Source organism: Kogia breviceps, chromosome 12, assembly GCF_026419965.1.
Source record: "Kogia breviceps isolate mKogBre1 chromosome 12, mKogBre1 haplotype 1, whole genome shotgun sequence".
NCBI lineage: Eukaryota > Metazoa > Chordata > Mammalia > Artiodactyla > Physeteridae > Kogia > Kogia breviceps.
The window spans coordinates 52,608,423-52,615,492 of NC_081321.1; the positions used below are offsets into that span (position 1 = coordinate 52,608,423).

General features: G+C 38.9%; 1 pseudogene; it reads left to right on the forward strand.

The window, feature by feature from the left end:
* Positions 1 to 5,409: 5,409 nt before the first annotated feature.
* LOC131767255 (hsc70-interacting protein-like) lies at positions 5,410 to 6,550 on the forward strand (annotated as a pseudogene).
* Positions 6,551 to 7,070: the final 520 nt, after the last annotated feature.

The window sequence follows — 7,070 nt, forward strand, 5'->3', positions numbered from 1 at the left end:
AAGGTTAATGCTAATCTAGCTTCTTAAATGAGTTTATAGTATAGACGCTGATCATTTCTTGAAGTATTTTAGGGGCACTAGTTCAAGAACAATTGGCATGAAGCTGTGGTTTGACCCACAGATCTCTGAATACTGTCCGTAGAACAAGCCTGGTCATGTTGATGTTCGTGTTGTTTGGTGTAGGTGCCCTGGGACTGCGTCTGTCTTTAGGCCCAAGGAGGGTACGGCTCATGAGTGTAGTATGTCTTTGGAGGAAATTAGTACTCGGATTGTTATCTCTATAGGTAAAATTACTCGGTTATCTACTTCTAGTAGTCGTAGTTCTCCTGGTTTTACATCTGGTGTTGGGATTATATAGGAATCAAAGTTTAGGTCTTTGTAGTCAGTGTATTCATAGCTTCAGTATCATTCGTGACCTATAGTTTTTACAATAAGAGATGGGCTGTTGATTTCATCTATGATGTAAAGATTTCGTAATGATGGCAGGGCAATTAAGATTAAGATAATGGCCGGCAAGATAGTCCAAATAGTCTCCACCTCTTGGGCATCTATTGTGCTAGTATGTGTTCACTTAGTTGTAAGTATTAGTGTAATGATGTAGAGGACTAAGGAGCTAATTAAGAAAACAATTATCAGTGTGTTGTCATGAAAATGTAGCAGTTCTTCTATGATGGGTGATGTTGCATCTTGAAAACCTAGTTGGAAGGGGTATGCCATAGAGATATACAGTATTTTCACTTGTGACTTAACTTTGACAAAGTTATATAAAATTTTACTAATACCTAGTTCATGATGAAAGACATAGTGGCTATGATGTTGGCTTGAAACCAATAAGACAGGGTTCGATTCCTTCATATCTTGACTATTTTAGATTAATGTAGTTTGGTTCTTCGAATGTATGGTATGGTGGAGGACATCCATTTAGTCATTCTAAATTTGTGATAGTAAGCTCTACTGCTAATACTTCTCGTTTGAATGTGAATGCTTCTCAGATAATGAAGACTATCAGTATGACCGATGTTAATGAGATGAATGAGCCTATTGATGAGATGGTATTCCATGCTGTACAGGCATCTGGATAGTTGGAGTATCGTCGAGGCATGTCAGATTAGCCTAGGAAATGTTGTGGGAAGAAGGTTATGTTGACACCCACGAATATGATCACAAAGTGAATTTTTGCTCAGGTCAAGTTGAGTGTATACCCTGAGAATAGTGGAAACCAGTGTACAAATCCTCCTATGATAGCAAAAACAGCTCCCATTGAGAGCACATAGTGAAAGTGTGTGACTACATAGTAGGTATCATGAAGTACAATGTCTAATGATGAATTAGCTAGGACAATACCTGTTAGTCCACCAACTGTGTAAAGGAAGGTTCACATCAGGGCCGGTGATCATTTAATTTTGCCTCTGTGGAGTGTTGCCAATCAGCTAAATACTTTTACCCCTGTAGGGATGGCAATAACTATAGTAGCTGATGTAAAGTATGCTCGCGTATCAATATCCATACCTACTGTGAATATGTGATGGGCCCATACAATAAAACCTAAGAACCCAATTGATATTATAGCTCATACCATACCTATATATCCGAAAGGCTCTTTTTTTCCTGAGTAGTAAGGTGCAATGTGTGAGATCATCCCAAACCCAGGTAGGGTGATGGTGGCCTCGTAGAATGAGTGGGAATGTTCCTTCCTCTGCTATATTTTGGAAGAGTTTGAGAAGGATAGGTGTTAGCTCTTCTCTAAATGTTTCATAGAATTCGCCTGTGAAGCCATCTGGTCCTGGGCTTTTGTTTGTTGGAAGATTTTAAATCACAGTCTCAATTTCAGTGCTTGTGATTGTTCTGTTTATATTTTCTATTTCTTCCTGGTTCAGTCTCAGAAGGTTGTGCTTTTCTAAGAATTTGTCCATTTCTTCCAGGTTGTCCATTTCATTGACATATAGTTGCTTGTAGTAATCTCTCATGATCCTTTGTATTTCTGCAGTGTCAGTTGTTACTTCTCCTTTTTCATTTCTAATTGTATTAATTTGAGTCCTCTCCCTTTTTTTCTTGATGAGTCTGGCTAATGGTTTATCAATTTTGTTTATCTTCTCAAAGAACCAGCTTTTAGTTTTGATCTTTGCTATTGTCTGCTTTCCTTTCTAAACGATTCACTTTAAAAAATAATAATAAATTTATTTATTTATTTTTGGCTGCATTGGGTCTTGCTGCACGCAGGCTTTCTCTAGTTGCAGCAAATGGGGGCTACTCTTCATTGAGGTGTGTGGGCTTCTCACTGTGATGACTTCTCGTTTTATGGAGCACGGGCTCTAGGTGCGCAGGATTCAGTCGTTGTGGCACACGGGCTCAGTAGTTGTGGCTCGCAGGCTCTAGAGTGCAGGCTCAGTAGTTGTGGTGCATGGGCTTAGTAGCTCTGCGGCATGTGGGATATTCCTGGACCAGAGCTTGAACCCATGTCCCCTCCATTGGCAGGTGGATTCTTAACCACTGCACCACCAGGGAAGTCCCTGAATGATTCACTTTTTTTTTTTTTTAAACATCTTTTTGGAGTGTAACTGTTTTACAATGGTGTGTTAGTTTTTCCTTTACAACAAAATGAATCAGTTATACATATATATATGTTCCCATATCGCTTTTTAATGCAGGGAGTTATTCATCCTTAAATGATACCTGGTAGGAATTCAATGAATATCTGTCAGATGATTAAATAAATGAGCAACAATTTAATTCTGCAGCCACCTTTGCTGGGTAAGACACTTTGGATCTGAAAATTGTATTGAACACGGGGCACCCTCCAGCTCCTCAGGAAATAGTGGACATGGAACCTTCCCGTGAGGGAGAGAAAACATGTTTCTGGGAGCTTTGCAAATGTTTCATGGGAATCCCACTTTTGGTTCTCTTAAGGACTCTTTTTTGGTTCATCACTCCATATGCCTCATGGACCAAATTACTACATGTTTCTGGTGGTTCAACATGTTCTTGGCCACAGAGGCTGATATCCTGCTACAAACTGAGCCTGGTAGGAACTTAAAAGGAGATGCTTCTCATCTGTCCTCTGGCATGCCTTCAGTGAGACTCAGGCATTTGAAGACATCAGACCCAGACACCAAAATGAAATTAACAAGAAGGGGCTCCCATGAGGGGGACTGGGCGCCTCAGATTCAAATGAGCAGTCGATTGAATCCAGTGAAGGCGCTAATGAGCTGTTCTACACAGCTCTGGCAAACTCACCCTGCACCTATAATTTTCTCTCTGGATATCATTAAAATCAAATGATTCCCTTATTTGGGGTATCCATTTACAGTGTAATTATTTTGGTCTTTTGTAGTGACTTTCGTGGTTAAATTAGGCAATTCTCCTGCCTGTGTAGATAATGTAATGACTTTTTAATCATTTGTTTTCTACCAGCCAAATTGTTTCCATGATCCCATTAGAATTCTTCTGTAGTGGTTCCAATGGATTTATTGAACTACTGGTGACAGCCTCACTGATGAACTGCAGGCTGCCTGCTGTTAAATTCAGCCAATGAATATCAAATACCTTCCATTTTCCCAGGAACCCAGAAAAAAATCTAATAATTTTGATCGATGGATATATTTCCTGACATTCAGCATAAAAATTACAAAGAATACCATATGCTTATGGTAGGTTTTAAAAATGTAAATTTATTTTTTTATGATTATAAAAGTAATATATTATTATTCTTAAAAAATCCAGAAATACCCCAAATATAACAAGTACTATAAAAACGCCTGTAATTTCACCACTTACTTAAAACCATTTTGTATTAGATGGTACCTCCCTATAGTTTTTTTAAAAAAATGTATTTCTCTTTCCATTATCTATCAATTATCTACATACCTACTTATCTATTCAAAATTGGAGCCATAATTTTTTAACCATATTTTTTCATTTAATATTCATGATAAGAATTTTTCCATGTCCCTGAATATTCATTGCAGTTATAATCTTTAATGGTTGTGTAATATTTTAGTATATACATTTGTTCTCCAAATATTTTCTGAGCTCCTACCCTGAACAAAGACTTACTGTAATTTATTTAGTCATTGCTCTATTGTTTGAACATTGTTTGAAATTTTAAAAATATAAGTCACATCATAGCTCTCTGCTCCAAACACTGCAAGGGCTCCCCATTTTGCTAAGAGTAAAAGCGTACATCCTTATGATGGCCTTTGAGGCCCTTCAAGGTTGCCCCCAACTCTTACCTCTCTGGCTTCATCTCCTATTCCTCTCCCTGCCCAGGCCACACCAGCCCCACTGGACTCCCTACTGTTTTTCTAATTGTCAGACAAGTTGTGCACCTGGGCCTTTGCACTAGCTGTTCCCTCTGCCTGGAATGCCCAAAGACCCACTACCCAGATTTCTCACCTCCTTAGAATCTTGTGCTCATGCATCATCTTCTTAATGAAGCAAACTCTTCCTTTTTGTCTTGCCTCCAGCCACTCCTGATTGCTCTTATCTTGTTCTGCTTTGTCTTTTTTTTCCCCCACAGTGTCTGTTATTTTCTCATGTACTATTATACTTTATTTACTAAGTTTACCATTTATTATCTACTCCCACTGTAATGTAAATTCCATGAGGGTAGAGGTTTTTGTCAATTTTGTTCACCAATGTATTGCAGGTGCCCCCAAACACTACTTGGCACAAAGTAGGTGCTCAATAAATATTTTTTGCATGAATGTATAAATTTTTTTGCATTTTTCGCTACTTGTGTACAATGCTGTATAGAGTCTAAATCTTTGAATCAATCTCTTGTGATTTTGAGATTTCATGGAATTACTGAATCAAAGGAACAACTTTGAAGGCTTTATGATATATGTCATCAAACTTTTAGAAAACTTTTTAGAAAACTTGCGCTGATATACGCTTCCAGCAGAGTATAACTATGTCCATCTCATTGCATTAACACAGGCATTAAGTATTATTTTAAAAATACCTTCGTTAACCTGAGTGCTAAAGAACACTACTCATTTTAAAATTTTATGTTAAAAAATTTTACAACTATTTGACTACTAGTAAGTTTGAAGATTTAAAAATCAACTTATTAGTTATTGATTTCTTTGGGGGATCACCTGATCACATTCTTTATTGATTTTTTTATAGTGAATATTAAGATTTATTTTCGTGTTTATTAGGAATAATTTGGGCACACAAGAGAATATATTTGGAGAAAAAAGAGTACTCTTGAACCCGCCTCCCAGTTTAAGAAATAGGACACTGTCAGTTCTTTTGAAATCCTAATGTCCCAGTGAATGCCTCCCAGTTCCTATTCCTCAACATCTTCACAGAGAAACCATTGCTTTTTTGTGTCCCCAATGGCATATTGTTTAGTTTTGTCTGTTTTGAAAATGGAGTCATACTGCAGTTCAACATTGTGTTTCTAAAATGTTTGATTGCTGGAATCTGGCTGCAGCCTCCACCGCCTCCCACCGTCTCCGGACAGCGGACCCGCACAAAGTGAGCGAGCCTCGAGCCTTCATGAAAATGTGTAAGCAGGACCCGAGCGTTCTGCACACCGAGGAAATGTGCTTCCTGAGGGAGTGGGTGGAGAGCATGGGGGTTAAAATACCACCTGCTACTCATAAAACTAAATTGGAAGTAAATACCAAGGAAGAAAAAACAGATAGTAAGAAGGTGGAGGAAAACATAAAGACAGATGAACCATCAAGTGAAGAAAGTGATCTGGAAATTGACAATGAAGGTGTGAATGAACCAGACACTGATGCCCCTCCAGAAATGGGAGATGAAAATGTAGAGATAACTGGGGAGATGATGGATTAGGCAAATTATAAAAAAGTGGCTGCCGTTGATGCCCTAAATTATGGTGAACTACAGAAAGCCATGACTTGTTCACAGATGCCATCAAGGTAAATCCTCGTTTGGCCATTCTGTATGCCAAGAGAGCCAGTGTCTTCATCAAATTACAGAAGCCAAATGCTGCCATCTGAGACTGTGACAGAGCTATTGAAATAAATCCTGATTCAACTCAGCCATACAAAGGGCGAGGGAAAACGCACAGACTTTTGGGCCATTGGGAAGAAGCTGCCCATGATCTTGCCCTTGCCTGTAAGCTGGATTATGATGAAGATGCTAGTGCAATTATGAAAGAAGTTCAACCAAGGACCCAGAAAATTGCTGAACGTCGGAGAAAGTATGAGCGAAAACGTGAAGGGCAAGAGATCAAAGAATAGAAAGGGTCACGAAGGCTCGGGAAGAACGTGAGAGAGGAAGAAGACAGTCAGGAACTCAGTATGGCTCTTTTCCAGGTGGTTTCTTGGTGGAATCCTGGTAATTTTCCTGGAGGAATGCCTGGAATGGGAGGGGGCATGCCTGGAATGGCAGGAATGCCTGGGCTCAATGAAATTCTTCATGATCCAGAGTTCTTGCAGCCATGCAGGATCCGGAAGTTATGATGGCCTTCCAGGATGTGGCTCAGAACCCAGCAAACATGTCAACATATCAGAGCAACCCAAAGGTTATGAATCTCATCAGGAAATTGTCAGCCAAAGTTGGAGGTCAAGCATAATGCCCTCTGACAAATAAAGCCCCCGCTGAAGGTAAAGCAACTTAGATCACCTAATGGATGTCACAGTAATATAAACCGTGTACCTCTGACCTTCTCATGAAGAAAGCTGGGGTGCTTTGAGGATAATCCCTACCCCCTCTGCCCCAAATGCAGCTGAAATATTTTACAGTGGTTTGCCTTTAGGGTATTCATTCAGATACTGTTTTCCTACTAGACACTAAAAACTTTAAACAATTAAAAAAATAAAATTAAATGTTTGAATTCAACAACTATAGTTCATTTATTTTTACTGCAATATACTATTCTCTTGTTTATATATACCACTGTTTATTTATGCAGGCTCGGTGGGCAGTACCATTGTTTCTAACTTTTTGGTATGATAAATGACACTGCTACAAAGCTCATGGTCAATGAGGCGTTATACGCAAAGTCTCTGTAGGGTATGTACCTAGGAGTGGAATTTCTGGGTCATCGAGGATGTGTATGTTCAACTTTTTAAGATAATGTGAAACTCCTTTCC